Source organism: Canis lupus, chromosome 4, assembly GCF_011100685.1.
Source record: "Canis lupus familiaris isolate Mischka breed German Shepherd chromosome 4, alternate assembly UU_Cfam_GSD_1.0, whole genome shotgun sequence".
Lineage (NCBI taxonomy): Eukaryota > Metazoa > Chordata > Mammalia > Carnivora > Canidae > Canis > Canis lupus.
Window position 1 is genome coordinate 2,006,663 of NC_049225.1, and position 23,450 is coordinate 2,030,112.

General features: G+C 36.7%; 1 pseudogene; it reads right to left on the bottom strand.

Annotated features, from left to right (window-relative positions):
• Positions 1-20,203, bottom strand: part of LOC100686897 — a 32,367-nt pseudogene extending 12,164 nt beyond the window's left edge.
• Between the last annotated feature and the right edge of the window lie 3,247 nt (positions 20,204-23,450).

Consider the following 23,450-nt stretch of genomic DNA (forward strand, 5'->3'; position numbering starts at 1 on the left):
TAAATAAATAAAATATTTTAAAAAATTGATATCATTTGAAAATGTGTTCATTATTGATTTCACAATCAAGCACTTTATATAAAAAATATCTTTTTTAAAGAAGTACAAAAGGTTTTTATCACACAAAAGGTTCTTATCACAAAAGTTTCATAAACTTTAATATGAAAAATTTATTCTGTATTTAAGAAGCTATTTTTTAGATAGGAGTACATTAAAAAGTATTTGATAGCATTAAAAAAGGATTTGGTAATCTATTTTTTATTTATATTTAATGTAACTATATTTATTTATTTAAGATTTTATTTACTAATTTGAAAGGGAGAGAAAGAGAGAAAGCTCATACTCAAGTATGGGGAGTAATAGAGGGGAAAGGAGAGGGACAAGCATACTCTATGCTGAGCAGGTTGCCTTATGCAATCCAGGACCCTGAGATCATGACCTGAGCTGAAGACAGATGCTCCATAGACTGAGCCATCCAGGCTCCCTTCGAAGTAACTATATTTACAAACCAAGGTTTGACCAGCTATTCTTTTGCTACATTCACATTATCGGTCAAGATGCTTTTATAGCTCATTTTGAAGGAAATAAAACATAGACACGTCTTTCTTTAATGCTTGTTGTATCATTGGTGAGTCTCTTTTTAGCTATAAAAATTTGGATGCAAAACCAAGTTGTCATGCTTCATGAAAAGAATTTAATGTTGAGTAACACTTTCAAGTGGCTAAAAAATGATTAAGCAGAATCGAGGGGTATACAATTAAAAATAAAAATGTCTGGTCTATATTTTCCTAACTTATGTCCTCCTAAAAGAAACCACTTCTAAAAGTTGTTGTAATCTTCTTGATAAAATTTACATATAATGCATATATGTCTGTTCCTTAGCTTGAACTATTTGATAAACTGCTAACAAAAAATTTAACTTATGAAACTATATCTGCCTTTTCATTGACTACTCTTAAATTTTGAGTTTTGTGGTTATTTTTATTTATATGATATATTTAAGGAAGGAGGGGCAAGACGGCGGAAGAGTAGGGTCCCCAAGTCACCTGTCCCCACCAAATTACCTAGATAACCTTCAAATCACCCTGAAAATCTACGAATTCGGCCTGAGATTTAAAGAGAGACCACCTGGAACGCTACAGTGAGAAGAGTTCGCGCTTCTATCCAGGTAGGAAGACGGGGAAAAAGAAATAAAGGAACAAAGGCCTCCAAGGGGGAGGGGCCCGCGAGGAGCCGGGCTGAGGCCGGGGCGAGTGTCCCCAGGACAGGAGAGCCCCGTCCCGGAGGAGCAGGAGCTGCACCGACCTTCCCGGGGGAAAGGGGCTCGCGGGGAGGTGGAGCAGGACCCAGGAGGGCGGGGATGCCCTCGGGCTCCCGGGGACACTAGCAGACACCTGCGCCCCGGGAGAGTGCGCCGAGCTCCCTAAGGGCTGCAGCGCGCACGGGGGGACCCGGAGCAGCTCGGGGGGGCTCGGGGGCGGCTCCGCGGAGGGGGCTGCTGGGCGGGAGCGCAAATCCACCAGCTCAGGCCTCAGAGCACAGGGCGCCGGGACACAGCCCAGGATCCGGCCTCCCCCGGGACAGGCAGAGGCCGGGAGGGCCCAGGACAGCGAGGACGCTCCTGCCCCGAGCTGAGCAGATCAGTGGCCCGACCTGGAGCCTCCAGGCCCTGCAGAGGGAGAGCTCCGGAGCTACTGCGGGAGCTGACTCCAGGGCTGCAGAGCTGGCCCCGCCACTGTGGTTGTTCCTCCTGGGGCCTCACGGGGTAAACAACCCCACTGAGCCCTGCACCAGGCAGGGGGCAGAGCAGCTCCCGCAAGTGCTAACACCTGAGAATCAGCACAACAGGCCCCTCCCCCAGAAGACCAGCTGGACGGACAATTTCCAGGGGAAGTCAAGGGACTTAAACTGTACAGAGTCAAAAGATACACCCCCAACCTCCGTTTTATTTTTTTCTTTTTTTGCTTTTTGATTTCTGTTTGCTTCCCCCACCCCTTTTTTCTTTCTCTTTTTCTTCTCTCTTTTTTATTTTTTCTTCCTTTTTTGTTTTCTTTTTCTCTTTTCTTTCCATCTTTCTCTCCTCTCTTTTTCTCCTTTTCCCAATACAACTTGTTTTTGGCCACTCTGCACTGAGCTAAATAACTAGAAGGAAAACCTCACCTCAAAAGAAAGAATCAGAAACAGTCCTCTCTCCCACAGAGTTACAAAATCTGGATTACAATTCAATGTCAGAAAGCCAATTCAGAAGCACTATCATACAGCTACTGGTGGCTCTAGAAAAAAGCATAAAGGACTCAAGAGACTTCGTGACTGAAGAATTTAGATCCAATCAAGCAGAAATTAAAAATCAATTGAATGAGATGGAATCCAAACTAGAAGTCATAATGATGAGGGTTAACAAGGTGGAAGAAGGAGTGAGTGACATAGAAGACAAGTTGATGGCAAAGAGGGAAACTGAGGAAAAAAGACACAGACAATTAAAAGACCATGAAGACAGATTAAGGGAAATAAACGACAGCCTGAGGAAGAAAAACCTACATTTAATTGGGGTTCCTGAGGGCGCCGAAAGGGACAGAGGGCCAGAATATGTATTTGAACAAATCCTAGCTGAAATCTTTCCTAATCTGGGAAGTGAAAAAGGCATTCAGATCCAGGAAATAGAGAGATCCCCCCCTAAAATCAATAAAAACCGTTCAACACCTCGACATTTAATAGTTATGCTTCCAAATTCCAAACATAAAGAGAAGATCCTTAAAGCAGCAAGAGACAAGAAATCCCTGACCTTTATGGGGAGGGGCATTAGGGTAACAGCAGACCTCTCCACAGAGACCTGGCAGGCCAGAAAGGGCTGGCAGGATATATTCAGGGTCCTCAATGAGAAGAACATGCAATCAAGAATACTTTATCCAGCAAGGCTCTCATTCAGAATGGAAGGAGAGATAAAGAGCTTCCAAGACAGGCAGGAACTGAAAGAATATGTGACTATCAAACCAGCTCTGCAAGAAATTTTAAGGGGGACTCTTAAAATTCCCCTTTAAGAAGAACTTCAGAGGAACAATCCACAAAAACAGGGACCAAATAGGTATCAGGATGACACTAAACTCATACCTTTCAATAGTAACTCTGAACATGATGGGCTTAATGAGCCCATCAAAAGGCACAGGGTTTCAGACTGGATAAAAAAGCAGGAGCCATCTATTTGCTGTCTACAAGAGACTCATTTTAGACAGAAGGACACCAACAGCCTGAAAATAAAAGGTTGGAGAACCATTTACCATTCAAATGGTCCTCAAAAGAAAGCAGGGGTAGCCATCCTTATATCAGATAAACTAAAATTTACCCCGAAGACTGTAGTGAGAGATGAAGAGGGACACTATATCATACTTAAAGGATCTATCCAACAAGAGGACTTAACAATTCTCAATATATATGCCCCGAATGTGGGAGCTGCCAAATATTTAAACCAATTAATAACCAAAGTGAGGAAATACTTGGATAATAATACACTAATACTTGGTGACTTCAATCTAGCTCTTTCTATACTCGATAGGTCTTCTAAGCACAACATCTCCAAAGAAACGAGAGCTTTAAATGATACACTGGACCAGATGGATTTCACAGATATCTACAGAACTTTACATCCAAACTCAACTGAATACACGTTCTTCTCAAGTGCACATGGAACTTTCTCCAGAATAGACCACATACTGGGTCACAAATCGGGTCTGAACCGATACCAAAAGATTGGGATCGTCCCCTGCATATTCTCCGACCATAATGCATTGAAATTAGAACTAAATCACCACAAGAAGTTTGGAAGGACCTCAAACACGTGGAGGTTAAGGACCACCCAGTTAAAAGATGAAAGGGTCAACCAGGAAATTAAGGAAGAATTCAAAATATTCATGGAAACTAATGAGAATGAAGATACAACAGTTCAAATTCTTTGGGATACAGCAAAAGCAGCCCTGAGAGGGAAATACATCACAATATAAGCATCCATTCAAAAACTGGAATTAACTCAAATACAAAAGCTAACTTTACACCTAAAGGAGCTAGATAAAAAACAGCAGATGGAGCCTACACCCAGCAGAAGAAGAGAGTTAATAAAGATACGAGCAGAACTCAACGAAATCGAGACCAAGAGAACTGTGGAGCAGATCAACAGAACCAGGAGTTGGTTCTTTGAAAGAATTAATAAGATAGATAAACCATTAGCCAGCCTTATTAAAAAGAAGAGAGAGAAGACTCAAGTTAATAAAATCATGAAAGAGAAAGGAGAGATCACTTCCAACACCAAGGAAATACAAACGATTTTAAAAACATATTATGAGCAGCTATATGCCAATAAATTAGGCAATCTGGAAGAAATGGACGCATTCCTGGAAAGCCACAAACTACCAAAAGTGGAACAGGAAGAAATACAAAACTAGAACAGGCCAATAACCAGGAGGAAGTTGAAGCAGTCATCAAAAACCTCCCAAGATACAAGAGTCCAGGGCCAGATGGCTTCCCAGGGGAATTCTATCAAACGTTTAAAGAAGAAACCATACCCATTCTACTAAAGCTGTTTGGAAACATAGAAAGAGATGGAGTACTTCCAAATTCGTTCTATGAGGCCAGCATCACGTTAATTCCATAACCAGACAAAGACCCCACCAAAAAGGAGAATTACAGACCAATATCCCTGATGAACATGGATGCAAAAATTCTCAACAAGATACTAGCCAATAGGATCCAACAGTACATTAAGAAAATTATTCACCATGACCAAGTAGTATTTTTCCCCAGGACACAGGCTGGTTCAACACCCGTAAAACAATCAATGTGATTCATCATATCAGCAAGAGAAAAACCAAGAACCATATGATCCTCTCATTAGATGCAGAGAAAGCATTTGACAAAATACAGCATCCATTCCTGATCAAAACTCTTCAGAGTGTAGAGATGGAACATTCCTCATGTTCCATGAGGAACATCTTAAAAGCCATCTATGAAAAGCCCACAGCAAATATCATTCTCAATGGGGAAGCACTGGGAGCCTTTCCCCTAAGATCAGGAACATGACAGGGATGTCCCCTCTCACCACTGCTATTCAACATAGTACTGGAAGTCCTAGCCTCAGCAATCAGACAACAAAAAGACATTAAAGGCATTCAAATTGGCAAAGAAGAAGTCAAACTCTCCCTCTTCGCCGATGACAAGATACTATATGCAGAAAACCCAAAAGCCTCCACCCCAAGATTGCTGGAACTCATACAGCAATTTGGTAGCATGGCAGGATACAAAATCAATGCCCAGAAATCAATGGCATTTCTGTACACTAACAATGAGACTGAAGAAAGAGAAATTAAGGAGTCAATCCCATTTACAATTGCACCCAAAAGCATAAGATACCTAGGAATAAACCTAACCAAAGAGGTAAAGGATCTATACCCCAAAAACTATAGAACACTTCTGAAAGAAATTGAGAAAGACACAAAGAGATGGAAAAATATTCCATGCTCATGGATTGGCAGAATTAATATTGTGAAAATGTCAATGTTACCCAGGGCAATTTACACGTTTAATGCAATCGCTATCAAAATACCATGGACTTTCTTCAGAGAGTGGAACAAATTATTTTAAGATTTGTGTGGAATCAGAAAAGACCCCGAATAGCCAGGCGAATTTTAAAAAAGAAAACCATATCTGTGGGCATCACAATGCCAGATTTCAGGTTGTACTACAAAGCTGTGGTCATCAGGACAGTGTGGTACTGGCACAAAAACAGACACATAGATCAATGGAACAGCATAGAGAACTCAGACGTGGACCCTCAACTTTATGGTCAACTAATATTCGATAAAGGAGGAAAGACTATCCATTGGAAGAAAGACAGTCTCTTCAATAGATGGTGCTGGGAAAATTGGACATCCACATGCAGAAGAATGAAACTAGACCACTCTCTTTCACCATACACAAAGATAAACTCAAAATGGATGAAAGATCTAAATGTGAGACAAGATTCCGTCAAATCCTAGAGGAGAACACAGGCAACACCCTTTTTGAACTCAGCCACAGTAACTTCTTGCAAGATACAACCACGAAGGCAAAAGAAACAAAAGCAAAAATAAACTATTAGGACTTCATGAAGATAAGAAGCTTTTGCACAGCAAAGGATACAGTCAACAAAACTAAAGACAACCTACAGAATGGGAGAAGATATTTGCAAATGATGTATCAGATAAAAGGATAATTTCCAAGATCTATAAAGAACTTATTAAACTCAACAGCACAGAAACAAACAATCCAATCATGAAATGGGCAAATACATGAAGAGAAATCTCACAGAGGAAGACATAGACATGGCCAACACGCACATGCGAAAATGCTCTGCATCACTTGCCATCAGGGAAATACAAATCAAAACCACAATGAGATAGCACCTCACACCAGTGAGAATGGGGAAAATTAACAAGGCAGGAAACCACAAATGTTGGAGAGGATGCGGAGAAAAGGGAACCCTCTTGCACTGTTGGTGGGAATGTGAACTGGTGCAGCCACTCTGGAAAACTGTGTGGAGGTTCCTCAAAGAGTGAAAAATAGACCTGCCCTACGACCCAGCAATTGCACTGTTGGGGATTTACCCCAAATATTCAGATGCAATGAAACGCCGGGACACCTGCACCCCGATGTTTCTAGCAGCAATGGCCACAATAGCCAAACTGTGGAAGGAGCCTCGGTGTCCATCGAAAGATGAATGGATAAAGAAGATGTGGTCTATGTATACAATGGAATATTCCTCAGCCATTAGAAACGACAAATACCCACCATTTGCTTCAACGTGGATGGAACTGGAGGGTGTTATGCTGAGTGAAGTAAGTCAATCGGAAAAGGACAAACAGTGTATGTTCTCATTCATTTGGGGAATATAAATAATAGTGAAAGGGAATATAAAGGAAGGGAGAAAAAATGTGTGGGAAATATCAGAAAGGGAGACAGAACATGAAGACTCCTAACTGTTCGAAACGAACCAGGGGTGGTGGAAGGGGAGGAGGGCGGGGGGGTGGGGGGGAATGGGTGATGGGCACTGAGGGGGGCCCTTGACGGGATGAGCACTGGGTGTTATTCTGTATGTTGGTAAATTGAACACCAATAAAAAATAATTTAAAACAATAATAAAAACAAAACAAAAAAAATTATGTTTTATTCTGTCAGTATTAGAAAATATATTTTAGTGTTTTAGTAAGCCTACAATTTTGTCAATGTCTGTAATCTCCTTTTCACTTACCAGCTGCTATTACAATATTATTTCAGGAATTGACTAGGTTATTTATAACATTTATATTCTGGTCATTCGGTAACTATAATTCAATCTTTTGCATTTTTTCTGTAGGTTTATTCTAAAGGGAAAACTAGTGGACAGCATTTACACTATTAAGATTATTAAAAATATTAATGTATACATAAAATAGGATATTAAAGCAGCAGAAAAGGGAATTTAGCCTAAATCCACTAACTGTGCTTCTCTAGGTAAATGATTCAGGGGTAAAAAAAATTTTAAGTTATTTTTATTAAAAAAAAATTTTTTTTAAGATTTTATTTATTTATTTATTTATTTATTTATTTATTTATTTATTTATTTATGAGAGACACCGAAAGATAGAGAGGCAGAGACACAGGCACGAGGGAGAAGCAGGCTCCATGCAGGAAGGCCAACGTAGTACTCGAGCCCGGGACTGCAGGATCATGTCCTGAGCCGAAGGCAGATGCCCAACTGCTTAGCCACCCAGGCGTCCCTTTTTAAATTCCAGTTAGCTATCACACAGTCTAATAGTATCAAGTGTCTCACTACAAGTAAAGCGCTATTACAAAACCACTGACTATATTCCCTAGGCTGTAGCTTTTGTCCCCATGACGTATTCATTACATAGCAGGAAGCTGATATCTCCCACTTTCTGTAACCCATGATTCCCATCCCCCCTTCCACTGTCCTCTCTGCCAACTACCAGGTCATTCTCTGTATTTATGAGCCCGTTTCTGATTTTTGTTTATTCATTTACTTTGTCTTTCAGATTCCACATATAAGTGAAATCATATGGTATTTGTCTTTTTCTGTCTGATTTAATTTACCTAGCATAATACCTTCTAGGTCTTCCCATGTTGTTACAAATGGTGAGATCTTATCCTTTTTATGGCTAATACTCCTCTGTATATATATCATCTTTTCTTGGGTGGCTTCTGTATCTTGGTTATTGTAAATAAGGCTGTAATAAACAGAGGGGTACATATATCTTTTCTAATTAGTTTTCATTTTCTTTGGGTAAGTACCTAGTAGTGGTAATTACCTAGAATGGTAATTTTATTTTTGATTAGGAACCTCCTTACTATTTTCCACAGTGCTTGCACCAATTTAGATTCCCACCAATAGTGCATGAGGGTTCCTTTTATTCCACATCCTTGCCAACATTTGTTATTTCTTGTGTTTTTATTCTAGCCATTGTGACACGTGTGAAATGATATCTCATTGTGGTTTAGATTTGTGTTTCCCTGATGATGAGTGATGTCCTGAGCCTTTTTTTAAAGGAACATTTATAAAGGTGGCTAACTTCTAAAAATCATTGTATATGGTAATATCTCTCTTGCCTGTTTTGATTTGATTTGCAATCGTGTTTATAACCATAAGCTTTCAAAATTCTGGAGGTATTGATCTCTTTGCAGTCAATATTATTACTATAATGTCTGATTCTAATATGATTCTTGTTAGTGTCCTGTTCTTTACCTTTTAAAGCAATTAATATCCTCTTGTCCTTACCTTGCACATTTGTTTCAAGCTATAGTGATCCAGACAGTATGGTACTGGCACAAAAACAGGCACATAGATCAATGGAACAGAACAGAAAACCTAGAATTAGACCCACAACTATATGGGTCACAACTCTATGGTCAATTAATCTTCAACAAAACAAGAAAGAATACCCAATGGAGAAAAGACAGTATCTTCTGGGCAGCCCCGGTGGCTCAGCGGTTTAGCGTTGCCTGCAGCCCGGGGTGTGATCTTGGAGACCCGGGATCGAGTCCCACGTCGGGCTCCCTGCACGGGCTCCCTGCTTCTCCCTCTGCCTGTGGCTCTGCCCACCCCTCCTCTCTGAATAAATAAATAAATATTTAAAAGTTTAAACAAAAAAGAAAAAAGACAGTATATTCAACAAATGGTGTTGGGAACTGGACAACAACAGGTGAAAGAATGAAACTGGACAATTTTCTTACAAATTACATGAAAATAAATTTAAAATGGATGAAAGAACTAAATGTGAAACAGAAAACCATCAAAATTATAGAGAAGAACACAGGCAGTAGCCTCTTTGACATAGGTCATAGCAGCTTCTTACTAGATGCTTCCCTTGAGGCAGGGGAAGCAAAAGCAAAAATTAACTATTGGGACTTCATCAAGATTTAAAGCTTCTACACAGTGAAGGAAATTCAGTAATCTTTCACATGAATTCATAATATTCACCACTTTGTTTTGTAGTGGTTAAATGAAATTTCAGGCTCAAAATAGCATATGGTAAAATTACAATTTTGTAAGTCTTTAATGATACAATGAATAAAACAAGAAGTACTAAATAGATATGAAGAGTTGCATAAAGGTCATGTATTCAGGTGGTCACACTTCAGGGTTTTTAGTATGAAAGGAATCAGAGTTCATTTTTATTTCAATATGTATTTTTATAAGCACTTGAGTATGCTTTCTGCCAAATTTCTTGGTATCATTCATAATGTTTTCACATTTCCTGTCAAAATCCTTGAGGGTTACATCAAAAATGATTCCATATCTGTCATAGTCTTAATTATTTCATATCTTCTCTATATTCTAAATTTTTCACACATTTTTAGTGGCTGTAAACTTATGGCCAAATTTACGCTTTTAAGATGTTTGTGAAACAAAGTAAATGAAAAACTAAAAATATTGAATTATCAAAATGCAGACTGAATTTTGATGAATTTATTTATGCCCATGTGTGACAAAGTGTTTTGAGAGCCCCAAAATACAAATTTTCTCTACATATTTGAATGAAACTAATTTCCCAGAGAAAATATCCATACTCAATATACATTCTCTAGTTTTCATTACATGGATCTATTTCCAGGTACCCTTATTTTGAGAAGTAGGGAAGCAAATAAATCAGAGGGGTCCATGAAACAAAAGCAATTCAATTAACACGCATGCCTTTTTCTGATACTGAGATCAGAGAGATACTTCCCTAGGGATTTGCCATAGGAAGAGCAAGCAGTATGTAGTATAAAAGCAACAAATACCTCAGGGATGTTTCTTATACTATCTCTCATTGCATGATGATGGCATCTTGCCAAAAAGCAATTCTGTAAATGCTCTTGTAGTAGGAGGTGGTAAAATTATGTGGTCTGGACTGCTAGTACACTTACACTATGGGTTAATTTATGGATAGCTATTAGAGCATTTAGAGATATGAGTGCAGTGCTTACCACTCAGAAATTTTCCCATAAATATTATGTCTCTCAACTTGCTTTTCATAAATATTGAGTTGTAGCAGATTTGAGGTTATACATCCTGACAAGCAATTGGATTGTGACCATTCCATATTAATGATGAAGTGCAGACTGACAGTGGGTAGCAGTCAGCTGATCTGGGGAAAAGAATAAACGTGACTTGTGAAAGCTCAGGTAGCTAAGAAGGAAATATATCATGATAAGGAAACAACAACAACCAAAAAAACTTAACACTGCACAGAAATGGCCTAAGCACATACAAAAGGGCAGGTATACATTTCTCCTCCCAAAAGTTACAAAATAAAGAAATATATTCTCAAGATCTTTTAAAATTTTGTTTTATTTTATTTTTGCTGTTGTTGTCCAAGGTTTATTGAAGATATTACAGCACAGCAGAAAGATTCAAACAGCTCCGGTGTTGTTTTGAAATTCATCCCAACTGCAGGCTGACTGACCTGCAAGTTGGACTGGCTTCCAGAGTCCAAGAGTTTCAACATCTCCTTAGTGTCGGGATCTACCTCGATGATTTCCTGATCCAGGGCTGAAACCTCGGGCATGTAAGTCTCCCTCCTTTCTCTCTCCTCCTCTTGCAACTTGATGGAGATGCCTCTCATCGGGCCGTTGAATCCGCTTCATCAGATGTGTGACATAGCCTGGATCTCGTTGCGGAGCTTCTTGCTGGGGATGATGGCAGTCTCCTCGCACACGTGCTTATTGGTGTGGAGGTCCTTCCCCAGGCGCAGGTAGTACTTCTCGATGACTGGGACTGCCTTCTTCACGGCTTTGGTGTGAACGCGGCCCACGCTGGCGGGTATAGTACTAAAATTTTGTTTTAATTCCACTGGAGTTAACATACAGTGCTGCATTAGTTTCAGGTGTACAGTGTAGCTATCTAACAATCCCAACTTCACCTGGTGCTCATCAAGTTAAGTGTACTATTCATCTCCTTCCCCTACTACCCCCATCCCCTACCCATCCTCCCTCTGGTGACCATCTGTTTGTTTTCTACAGTTAAGAGGTTTGTCTCTTTTTCTTCCTTTGTTCACTTGTGTTCTTTAATTCCAACCATGAGTGAAATCACATGGTATTCGCTTTTTCTCTGATTGACTTATTTCACTTAGCATTATACCTTCTAGCTCCATCCATGTCATGACTAATGGCAAGATTTCATTTTTCTTGTGTGTGTATATATATACACACGCACAATATTCCACTGTGTGGTGTGTGTGTGTGTGTGTGTGTGTGTATACTACATCTTCATCCATTCATCAATGGATGGATGCTTGGGCTGCTTCCATAATTTTGCTCTTGTAGATTATGCTGCAATAAACATGGGATGCATACATCCTTTTAAATTAGTGTTTTTGTATTTTTTTGGTAAACAGCTGATCATAATGATCTCGATACCAAGATCTTAATGAGCACCAAACATTGGCCCCTGGACCTAACACATTCTACATTTTTTATGCTGGGATACTGTTTTAGGGAATAAAGAAGACATTTAAAATTAGAAAATTTCACAAAAACATCTAGCTTCCATAATGTATTAGAACATACAGTTTAGAAAAATATTTCTAGTTTCTTTAATATATTAGAAAATATGGCCACAGTCAATTCACAATATTTTATGATAGAATTTTGCTGCAGTTATGCATAGTTTGTCTCATTTAGATGGTACATGTTGTATCATGAGCCCTTGTAGAGATTTGCTTTCATGGCTCCTACCAAAAACATAGCTCAATAAATGCAAACTTGGAATATTTTTTAATATTTTATTTGATATATACTATCTATACAATAAATCGCACATAGAATGTGTTTGTCCATTTCACTGTTAATACATATTTTAATTGATTCAAGGTTGTGTCTCTAAATAATTAAGACACTTTAAACGTTAATCTACATGTCTGTTGATGGCATATGGACTCATTTCCATTAGGTAGATTCCTAGAAGTTACACTGGTGTCTTAGGATATGTTTAGTAGACATGGCCATTTTTCCTAAAAAAAAAAAAAACAAAAAAAACCCCAGATTGCTAGGAGTGTTTGAGAGTTTGTTTCTCATCTGTTATTGACAATTTGTTTACATATTAATTCTTAGTCTATTTCTGTAGGTATATAAGGGTATCTCACTTTGCTTTTTCACTTAAAAATCACTGATAACAAAAAACACAAAGTCCTTTGTCATATCATTATGAGAATGAGGCATTATCTTCATTGAATTCCTGTTCAAAAACTATTACATATTTTTTAGTGAGACTGCCCTCTTTTTCTTACGGATTTGAAGGTGTTTTTTTTTATTATTATTATTTATGATAGTCACAGAGAGAGAGAGAGAGGCAGAGACACAGGCAGAGGGAGAAGCAGGCTCCATGCACCGGGAGCCCAACGTGGGACTCGATCCCGGGTCTCCAGGATCGCGCCCTGGGCCAAAGGCAGGCGCTAAACCGCTGCGCCACCCAGGGATCCCCAAGGTCTTCTTTCTATATATCAGATGCAAGCCATTGTATGATATATGAAAATTATTTGGGGAACAAAAGTCATTAATTTTAATGATGTCAAATTTATTAAATAAAATGTTCATGTAAGTTTAATGTGATTTCATGGCTTTGATAAATTTGTGCTTATTTCAGGATTATGAAAATATTCTGTAATATTATCATCAATAAGTTTTATGGTTCTACTTTTCACATTCAGGACAGCAATCCATCTGGAATTGATATTTGTTTATGCTGTAAGGTATTTTTCAAGATCTTTTTTCTTCTATGTATCAGTTAAATCCAGCACCATTTATTAAAAGATGATTCTTTCTCCAAACACATCTCAGTGACAGCTTTTTAAACCCAGTGGCCATATTTGTATTGAAATGTGTCAGAAATCTATTTTTTCCCATTAGGTGGTTTGTCTATTCTGTCACCTTACCAATTTGTTTTACTTCTTGTGGCATTATAATGAGTCTTGATGTCTGATGGTATGTGCTCTCCAATTTTTATCTTCTTTAAGATTATATGGGTTTTTCTTGACACTTTTCATTTTCCTACAATTTGAAGAATCAGCTTTCAATTTTGACAAAGATGTCTATTAATACTACTGGTAAATTTGGCCAGTTATGAGATGTTTAGCAATATTGAGTCATTCAAATCCTGAACATATATTTCTATCTAATTAGATCATCTTTAATTTATCTAATAAATGTTAGATACCTTTGGACTAACAGAATTTTAGATGTATTCCTAGGTACTTGATATTTTCTATTATTTTTATAAGTGACTGCTTTTCAAATTTTATCCTTTAATTATTTGGCACACAACTTTGTTTTATTCAAGAAGTTTGTTGGCAAAATTCATTTGTTATGTTTAATATTTTATCTTCAGATTCTTTGGATTTTTCTACATAAAAAGAAAGTAAATAAAAAGATTTCCATTTTATTCTTCAGATAATTTCAATTGTGTTTCTTTTTCTTTTCTTACTAAAGTTCTAGAGCTTTGGATGAAGTGGTAATGAGGAATATTTTTATATCATCTCTCATTTCAAAGGTAAAGCCTTAACTATTTCACCATTAAGCATAAAATTCACTGGTGCTAGTTTTAAGAAATATTTATGAGTTATATTTTTATGAGTTTTTTTCCTGAATGTGTCTTGTATTTTACCAGATGACTTTGTGTTTCTATTTGAGATGGTCATGCAATTTTTCTTTTTCACCACATTAAATGAAGAAATAATTGAGTTTTGAAAGTAATCTCTTTTTTTAAGATTTTATTTATTCATGAGAGACACACACACACACACAGAGAGAGAGAGAGAGAGAGACATAGGCAGAGGGAGAAGCAGGCTCCCTGCAGGGAGCCCTATGTGGGACTCCACCCTGAGAACCTGAAGTCATGATCTGAGCTAAAGAGAGACCACTCAACCACTGAGCCACCCAGGCATCAGTTATAAGATTATAACACCAGTTTGAGTTTATACCAACTTAATTTTAATAACATGCAAAGACTGCTCCTTTAACTTTTCTATCCCTACTCCTTTCAGTTGTTGATGTCACAAAATCACATATTCATAACTTGTTTCTTAAAAGACTAATAATGTTAATGCATTCATCTCTAATTATGTAGAAAACTATGAGTTATAAACTAAATTTATAATAATACTACCTTTTAGACTAGTACTTATTTTATTTTTTTAATGTTTTGGTCTGTTAAATCATATAGAAAACAAAAAGTTAAGTTACATACCCTCATTACAACATACTAGCTTTTGAAATTGCCCATTTATTTACTTTTACTGAAAACTTTATTTCTCTATATGGCTTAAATTTACTGGCTAGTGTCCTTTCAACCTGAAGGATCTCCTTCTAGCATTTTTGCAGGGCAGAGCTAATTTGTTTATGTGAGAATATCTTTATTTTTTCTCATTTTTTAAAATTTTTTCTCATTTTGGATGACCATTTTGCTGAATATAGGATTCTCAGTTAATATTTTTCTTTCAGCATTTTGTATCTATCAACTCACTGCCTTTTGGTCTCCCAAGTTTTTGATGAGAAATATGTTGACAATCTTACTGAGGATCCTTTGTATGAGATGATTCATTTCTTGGCTGTCCTTCTAAAATTTAAAATTCTCTCTGTCATAGTCTTTTAACGGTTTGATTACCATGTGTCTCATTGTGGGTCTCTTTGGCTCAATCTACTTGCAGTTCATTGAGCTTCTTGGATGTCAATATTCACATATCTTTCAAATTTGGGAGGCTTTCAGATATTTCAAATACTGTGTTTCTCATCTGTTTTCAAATATTGTGTTTCTTCCTCACATATCTTTGTGGGACTCCCATGATGCATATATTGGTCTACTTGATGGTATCCCACATGTTTCTTGGGCTCTATTCACTTTTCTTTAGTTTTTTTTCTTTCTATTCCTCAGACTTGATACTTTTCATTGTCCTATCTTCACATTCACTGTTTCTTCTCTTACATGCTCAAATAAATCTGCCTTTGAATCTCTTCAGCAAATTTTTCATATCAGTCACTACACTTCTTAGCTCTAGAATTTCTTCTTGGTTTATTTTATGTTTTCTATTACTTCAGTGTTATCTCCATCTTGTTCATACATTATTTCTTGACTTTCTCCATGGCTTCCTTTAGTTCTTTGAGTATCTTTAAGAAAATTGTTTTAAAGTTTTTGTCTAGTAGATTCACTAACAGGTCTTTTTGAGGGACAGTTTATGTTGGTTTGTTTTTTCCTTTGAGTGGATCATAATTTGCTAGTTCTTTGTATGCCTTGAGATTTTAGGTTTAAAACTAGACATTTGAATCTAATAATGTGGTAACTCTGGAAATCAGATCCTCTCATCCCTACCTTCCCTAGGGTTTGCTGTGGGTTTTGTTTGTTTCATTGTTGTAGACTCTCTCTGTGCTGAGGATCAGGATCAAGTGTAAAGGTAATGTCTTCTCATCTTTTCTGAGCCTTTGTTTTCCCATTGTCATGCACAAAGTCTTTCTAATTTCCCCTGCATATGCAGTGTCTTTTGAATGTGCTAGTCTTCAATGTCTGGCTCCCAAAGGAGAAAAAGAAAAATGAAGATGGAGGGAATATGCTGACCCTTTAAGTCCTATGAAAGTCACTTTAAATACTCTGGAAGGGAGAAGGGCTTGCAACAATGGGAGGAGGTTCAACAACAGTGGTTGCCCCCTGTGTCAGTCTGCATGTCTGATAACAATCAGTTATCGGATTTCCAATATTTGGAGGGCAGTGCCCTTTTTTCCCATCCTGGCTCCCACATGCTCTGTGCAGCTGACCCTGAAACATGTATGTAATTGCCTGTGGTAGGAGACAGGTAGCTACTATTGTGCTGAAAACTGAACAATCCATTTAACTGCAACTTGCCACCTACGCTTTCCACTGGAAGAAGCAAGCCAGAGTTCCAAAATAGTTACAGCAGACAGGTTCTACCAGTGCAATTGTTGTCTAGGTAGGGAGACAGATTTCTGCTGCTTTCCACTGCATGGCCCTAGAGTTACTTCAAACAATTTTCTTAAAGTTCTTTTTTGTTTTCTTCTTTCTCAGATACTGAAAATAATATGTTCCAATGTCCTATTTTGTTTTCACATCTATTGACTTTACTTTTTGTTTTTGTCAGTTTTTACTTTCTTAGGCATGTTCAGTGATTGATTTAACATGTACTGACTCAGCTGTGGGAAAGGTTGCATTTCTGTTAGGGCTCCGTTTACCTCTAAATAATTTCCACTACTAGAGCTTCATCACCTGAAACTGTTATGCATATTAGAGATTGAGACTATAACCAGGGCATTACCTGCTGCAGAAATCTTAACTCTAAGCTTTCAACTCTGCTTTTCAGAGACTTTTTGCTTTGTCCCTTAGCCTCAGGTCCCAAATAACTTCTGAAATTACCATTTTGAGGGAAAAACTGGCAGACTTAAACCTCAATTCACCATTCAGAATTCTGGCTCCTTAATGCTTAATGTGTCATTGTTACTGCTATTGTATTCTCTCCAGCCTTTGATGATTATTGAAAGCTATGCTGATTTAGTCACTTTTTATTTTAATGCCTTTGCCCAAATTGTGGGAATATTAGTCTCTTGCCTTGTGCATAGAAATAGCCAATGTTCTTAAGGAAAAGTGACAGCAGAGTTGTTTACTTTCTCCATGGAAATGCCTTCTGCAACATTTTGTGCTTTTAATTTTTGATGTCCCAGCATGGCTATAACAACATTTGAACTGAGAGAGAGAGAGAGAGAGAGAGAGAGAGAGAGAGACCAGCCTCAAGTAATCCTACTGCCATTTATGACCTGTCCTTAAAAGCTACGCTGTGTCATTTCTTTTGGAGTTTATTGATCGAGGCAGTTACACAGATTCATCCAGTTTACAGGGGAGAAAACATAGATTTACCTCTCAATGAAAAAGTGGGAGTTAGAATAAATATTGGTACAGCTATCTTTGAAAACTACATTCTGCAGTATCTAGATTATTATGATTATTTTTTTTTTAATTTTTATTTATTTATGATAGTCACAGAGAGAGAGAGAGGCAGAGACACAGGCAGAGGGAGAAGTAGGCTCCATGCACCGGGAGCCCAACGCGGGAATCGATCCAGGGTCTCCCGGATCGGGCCCTGGGCCAAAGGCAGGGGCCAAACCGCTGCGCCACCCAGGGATCCCGATTATTGTGATTATTAACTTTATATTTCTTCTTGACTGGGTAAAGATACCCAGATAGCTGGTAAACATTATTTCTGGGTGTTTCTTTGAGTGCACCTCTAAAAAAGATTAGTTTTTGAATCAGTAGACTTAGTAAAGAAAATTGCCTTTACTAATGTGGGTGAGCATCTTACAATCCCCTTAGTGCTTAAACAGAACAAAAAGGTGGAATAAGGGTAAATTTTCTTTGTCTGCTAGAGCTGAGACATCTGTATTCCCCTACTGTCATAAATGGGTGCTCCTGAATCTATCTTGTACCCTCTTCCATGGATATTTCTAGTTCTTGAGGTTTTAGACTCAGACCAGGACTTATGATCAGCTCCCCTGTTCTCAGGCTATCAGACTTGGACTGAACTTGACTGCCCTTCCTGTTTCTTCAGTTTGGAGGTGGCAGATCATAGGACTTCTCAGCCTTCACATGTGCAGGTCAATTCCTATAGTAAAAAAAATTACCTCCATACTAATTTACAAGACGTTACTTCTCTAGTGATCACTTTCAAACCCAAAGTTCAATCATATCCAATAATTAAAGAACTGATGTTGCCTTACATCTGGCAGTTTCCTTCAGCAGGATAAATATCTAGCTCTAACATTATGAAATCTGAACACAGTACAAAGATTAAGGCAAACAATGCAGCAAAACAAAACCAATGGTATTAAAATTAACTTGAGGTCAGTCTATGCCGCCAGTGTCTGTACCAGAAATGCTTTAGAGTAGCTGAATTCAGGGTGAGTCAAGAGGTTTACATGTACTCCAAATAGAAAGTTTAAGGTAGATGATTTCAATCTGTAAAATGTTTATGGGTAACAAAGCAATGTCAAGATTAGATTTCATGACTGTAAAATAGGCGCTATCATGAAGTAGAGAGAGGCAGTATAAAAATCTCTTGCTTGTCTGCATGCAAATAAACTCCACCTCTCTGTTCTATAAAAAAAAAAAAAAAGTCATGCACTTAGAAAGCAAACCTTCATATGCTATGCTAAAATGGCAACTTCTGGATGCTGGGTGCTAAGCACCAAGTGTTGTACTCATCCCCCTGGATTATATTTTTGGTTTAAGTTAAGCCTGAGGTTGGTGAACAGTAGCTACACACCTACATTGTGTGTTCTATGAATGCTAGCTCTCTTGAATTTGGATACTGGTTATTTTTTATAGAGTGTAAACCAAGTTTTATATTCTATAATGCAAACAGGTACCTATCTGTTTCTAAATAAAACTGTTTACATTAAAAAAAAGTTATCTTTTTTTAGATATCTATATATCCATACCTACTGGTTACCCAGAATATGATCTTTCTACTTAGATCAAGTAAAAATTGACTTACCATTTGAAAATATATCACTTTAAAATAAATAAAAACCCAGGTTTCCAATCTTAAATTTTAAAGCTCATGTGAAGTTAAAGCAACAGGAAGGTATGTGACAACAAAATTCCCTTTGGCTTTACGGAAACTAATTTGACCTTCCTACCCCTCATCTAATCTTTTCTTCTTTCTTTTTTGGAATCCTGGTGGTATTTATCTTCTGTCAAAATCAGCCATCATGTGATTTAGGCTAATGTTAAATTAAAAACTCCCAACTGGTAAGTGTACTTGTAGCAGGATTTGAGGGCAAACTAGTTTCTTGTTATGTATTATTCCATTTAATTAAACTGTTTTAAAGCATAGATTCTGTTATCCAAATGGTAAAGATAAAAACTTCCAAATGATACTTTTTATGCTGTTGGTATAAAAATGGTTTTCCAAATAGTAAAGATTAAAAAGCTTAACTTTAGCCTGAAACCCAAGAGGTGACAATGCCTGGATCTAAATTAGGACCTGGAATAGTGCTTGCTCCCAGGAGCCAGACTGGAAAACCTCATGATCCACAAGACACTGGGCAGAGTTATATAGATGGGTGCCTCTACGATCAAGAATAATTTTTTCTAGATTGACACTGATTTAGTTTTGCCTAACAAATCATGAAACCAATATCTGAAAGAATCAAACTACTAAGTAACTTAAATGCATCCCAGAACAAAGCTCAATATTTTTAGGCATATAAAATATCTAAGACTCCAGCCAGGTAAAATTTATAATGTCTGGCATCCAGAAAAAGATTACCAGGCATATCAGGAAAATAAGATCAATAAGGAGCAGACAAATTAATCTCTTAAGCTCAGTGCAGATGTTGGAATTAACAGTGAAATACATTATATCAGTTATTAAAAATGTTTTCCATATTTAGTTTCAGGTCCAACATGTAAAGGCCTTGAAAGTTGCCTTTCATAGCTTTAGAACATGTATAAACTGAAAAAAACTGGTTATTAATGATTTGTATTGAAGTTTACAGGAAATTGAAGCAGCAGACTGCCCAAGTTCTGGAAAGTTGGGCAAATACAGAAAATCATAACCAATATCATCTTACCTTGAGCAGAAGCCGCTGGAGCAATGGAAGGTAGAAAGCCATAAATAATTTTGACAAATTCCTGATAAGCTCGCATAAGCCTGAGAAACTCTAAGGGCTTAGTCTTAGGAAGCCACCATACTTCCAGTGGTTTTCACCTCCAAGTGAAACAATTTCTCATTGGGAAGAGCCATAAAAAAATCCTCTACTTGATCCAGCAGGAAGAGGGAAAAGTAACCAACTTGAATTATGCCTGGAGTGTTGTCCCAAACAAAAGCCTACAACTAAGAAAAACTTTACCTGCTTCCAGCCCCACTGGCCTTCCTGACTCACACTTGTGGAGGATAGTGGGACATAGGACCTCTAAAGACTGGCACCTCTCCCACATCTTAGCACAGATTTTCAGACTTGCAGTACAATAACAGTGAATTATAGGCAGAAGAAAAATTATGCCAGATGGGAATATTCATCTATGCAAAGGAATAAAAAGTACCAGAAATGGTAACTACATATGACATTTTTTTCTTATTTTTTAAAATGACTTTTTAAAAATAACCATGGAATATGGAATGTAAAACATATGTAAAAAATAAACAATGCAATAATAGGATGGAAGTCTGCATGAGAGAAATAAAAGTATACTATCTTAAGACACTTACAATGTAAGCATGAAGTATGCTGTCACTTGAGAGTAGATTGGTAATTTAAATGTGTATTCTATAAAACATAAAACAAGAACCAAAGTCATAAAGAGCTAATTCACTAGTAAAGTAGATAAAATGGAAAAAAATAATATTCAATTAACCCAAAAGAAAGCAAAAACAGAAGGAAGGGAGACAAAAAAAGAGATGGAGCAAACAGAAAATAAATTACAGGTTGATCCATCTGAGCCTAACTGTAATGATAAACACATTAACTATAAGTTGCTAAATAAAAATTCAAGACAGTTGATTTGATTAAAGTGTAAAGCCAAACTGTACTGCGTATAATGAAAAAACAAAACAAAACAAAACAAGAACCACTTTAAAAAAAAGGTACAGCTAAAAAATAAGAAAAATATAGACCACAATAAAGCTAATCAAAAGAAAACTTGTCTATATTAATATCAGGTAAAGTAGTTATCAGAACAGAGAATATGCCCAAGGGCAAAGAAAGTCATTTTAGAACAGTAAGAATTTGATTATTGAAGACGATTTTTTTAATCTAAGTATTTACATACCTCATATTGAGCCTCAAAACATAAAGATGCAAAATAATAGAAATGCAAGAGAAATACACAAATCAGTATTTATAGCTGAAGATTTCAGTAACCCTCACTCAACAATAAAACAAATATTCAAAAAAAAAACAAATATTCAGAATGTCAATAAGGATATAGAATACTTCAATAGTACTGTAAAGCACTTTGACCTAATCGACATTTATGCATGTCAGAATACTCATTTGCTTCAAGTACACATGGAATATTTATCAAGATAACATATATTTTAGATTATTAATCAAATATCAATAAATTTAAAAGGATCCAAATCTTACAAAATATGTTCACCACCAATATGGGACTAAATTATAAACCAATGAGAAAACAACTAGAAAATCCTAAATATTAAAAAAAAATCCTAAATATTCAGAAGCTCAATAATAGACATTTAAATAACAAATAGATGAATGAAGAAATCCAAAGGAAAATTAAAAGGCACTTTGATGGAATGAAAATGAAACAAAGTATTTGCTGGATGCCACTTTAATATTATTTACAAAATATTTATAGCAATAAAGGCTCATATTAGGCAAAAAAAAAAGATCTCAAGTCTCAAATCAATGACTTCACTTTTCATCTTACAACACTGGGAAAGAGGTCACCTGGGTGGCTCAGCTCAGTTGGCTAAGTGTCTGCCTGCTTCTCCCTCTCTGCCTGCCATTTCCCCCTGGTTATGCATGCTCTATCTGTCAAATACATAAATAAAATCTTATAAAAAAACAAAACAAAACACTGGGAAAAAGAGCAAATTAAACCCAGAAAAAGTGGAGAAAAGGAAGTAATAGAGATTATAGTATAAATTAGTGATATCAAAAGCTAGAAAAAAAAAAGGTAAAAAAAAAAAAGAAAGAAAGAAACCAAACTGGCCCTTTGAGGAAACAAAATTGACAAACTTTTAGCCAAAATGATCAGGGAAAAGAGAATGACAGAAAGAGCCAACATCAGGAATAAGGGGGGTCACATCATGATATCTACTACAGATTTTTAACAAATAGTAAGAAAGTATTATGAATAATTTCATGCCATTAAATTTGAAACTATGACTGAAATGGCCAAATTTCTTAAAATACACAAACTACCAAAGTTCATTTAAAGAATAAACAGGTATTATGAGTAGCATTCTATTAAAGAAGTTGAATTTATAGGTAAAAAATCTTCCCACAAAAAAAACTTAAGGCCCAGTTGTCTTCATCTGCTAATTCTACCAAACATCTCAGGAAGAAATAGGAAAAGTCCTACACAAACTCATCTGGATCATTTTAAGAGAAAGAAAATAATTTCTAACTCATTATATGATACTACTATTACTTTGATACTAAGTCTAGACAAGAATATTAAAAGAAGGGAAACAACAGCTGATAACCTTCATGAACACAGATACTAATATTCCAAACAAGAGTTGGCCAAGTGAATTCCAATCATACACAAATACAAGAATGCATCATGATGAAATAGGGTTTATCCCAGAAACTCATGGTTCTTTGAAAATCCAAAAATTAATCACTGTGATATTGCAACACAACAACACTCATTCAATTAGGTATTATCTCTATCTGCTTTCACAATACATTGGTGGAAAAGAGCAGCCAGGAAGAAATATTATGGCCTACAACATCCAATATTTCTTACATGGTCCTATTGAGAAGATTGCTAATTCCTAGTCTATGTGGAAAAATCTGAAAATCCTCAAAAAAGCTACAAAAACTAACACATGAATTTAGCAAGGCAGCAGGATACAAGATTAACATACAAAAATTTTCATATATCCACAACAAAAATTGGGAATCGCAATCTTAAATGCATAATAACATGAAAGTATGAAGGCCTTAGGAATAAATCTGAGAAAAAGATATGAAAAACCTGTAGACTGAAAGTAACAAAAAGCTCTTGTGCCATATGAACAAGGCCTATATAAATGGAGAAATGTACTATATTTGTGGTTGGAAATAATGAGGGTTATTAACTAAGATAGCTACTCTCTCTAAATTGATTCTTAGCTTCAATGCAAATCTCATCAAAATTGTAAGAGGCATCTTTCAAAAAAAATTGGCAAATCATACATGAAATTTAAATGGATGTACAA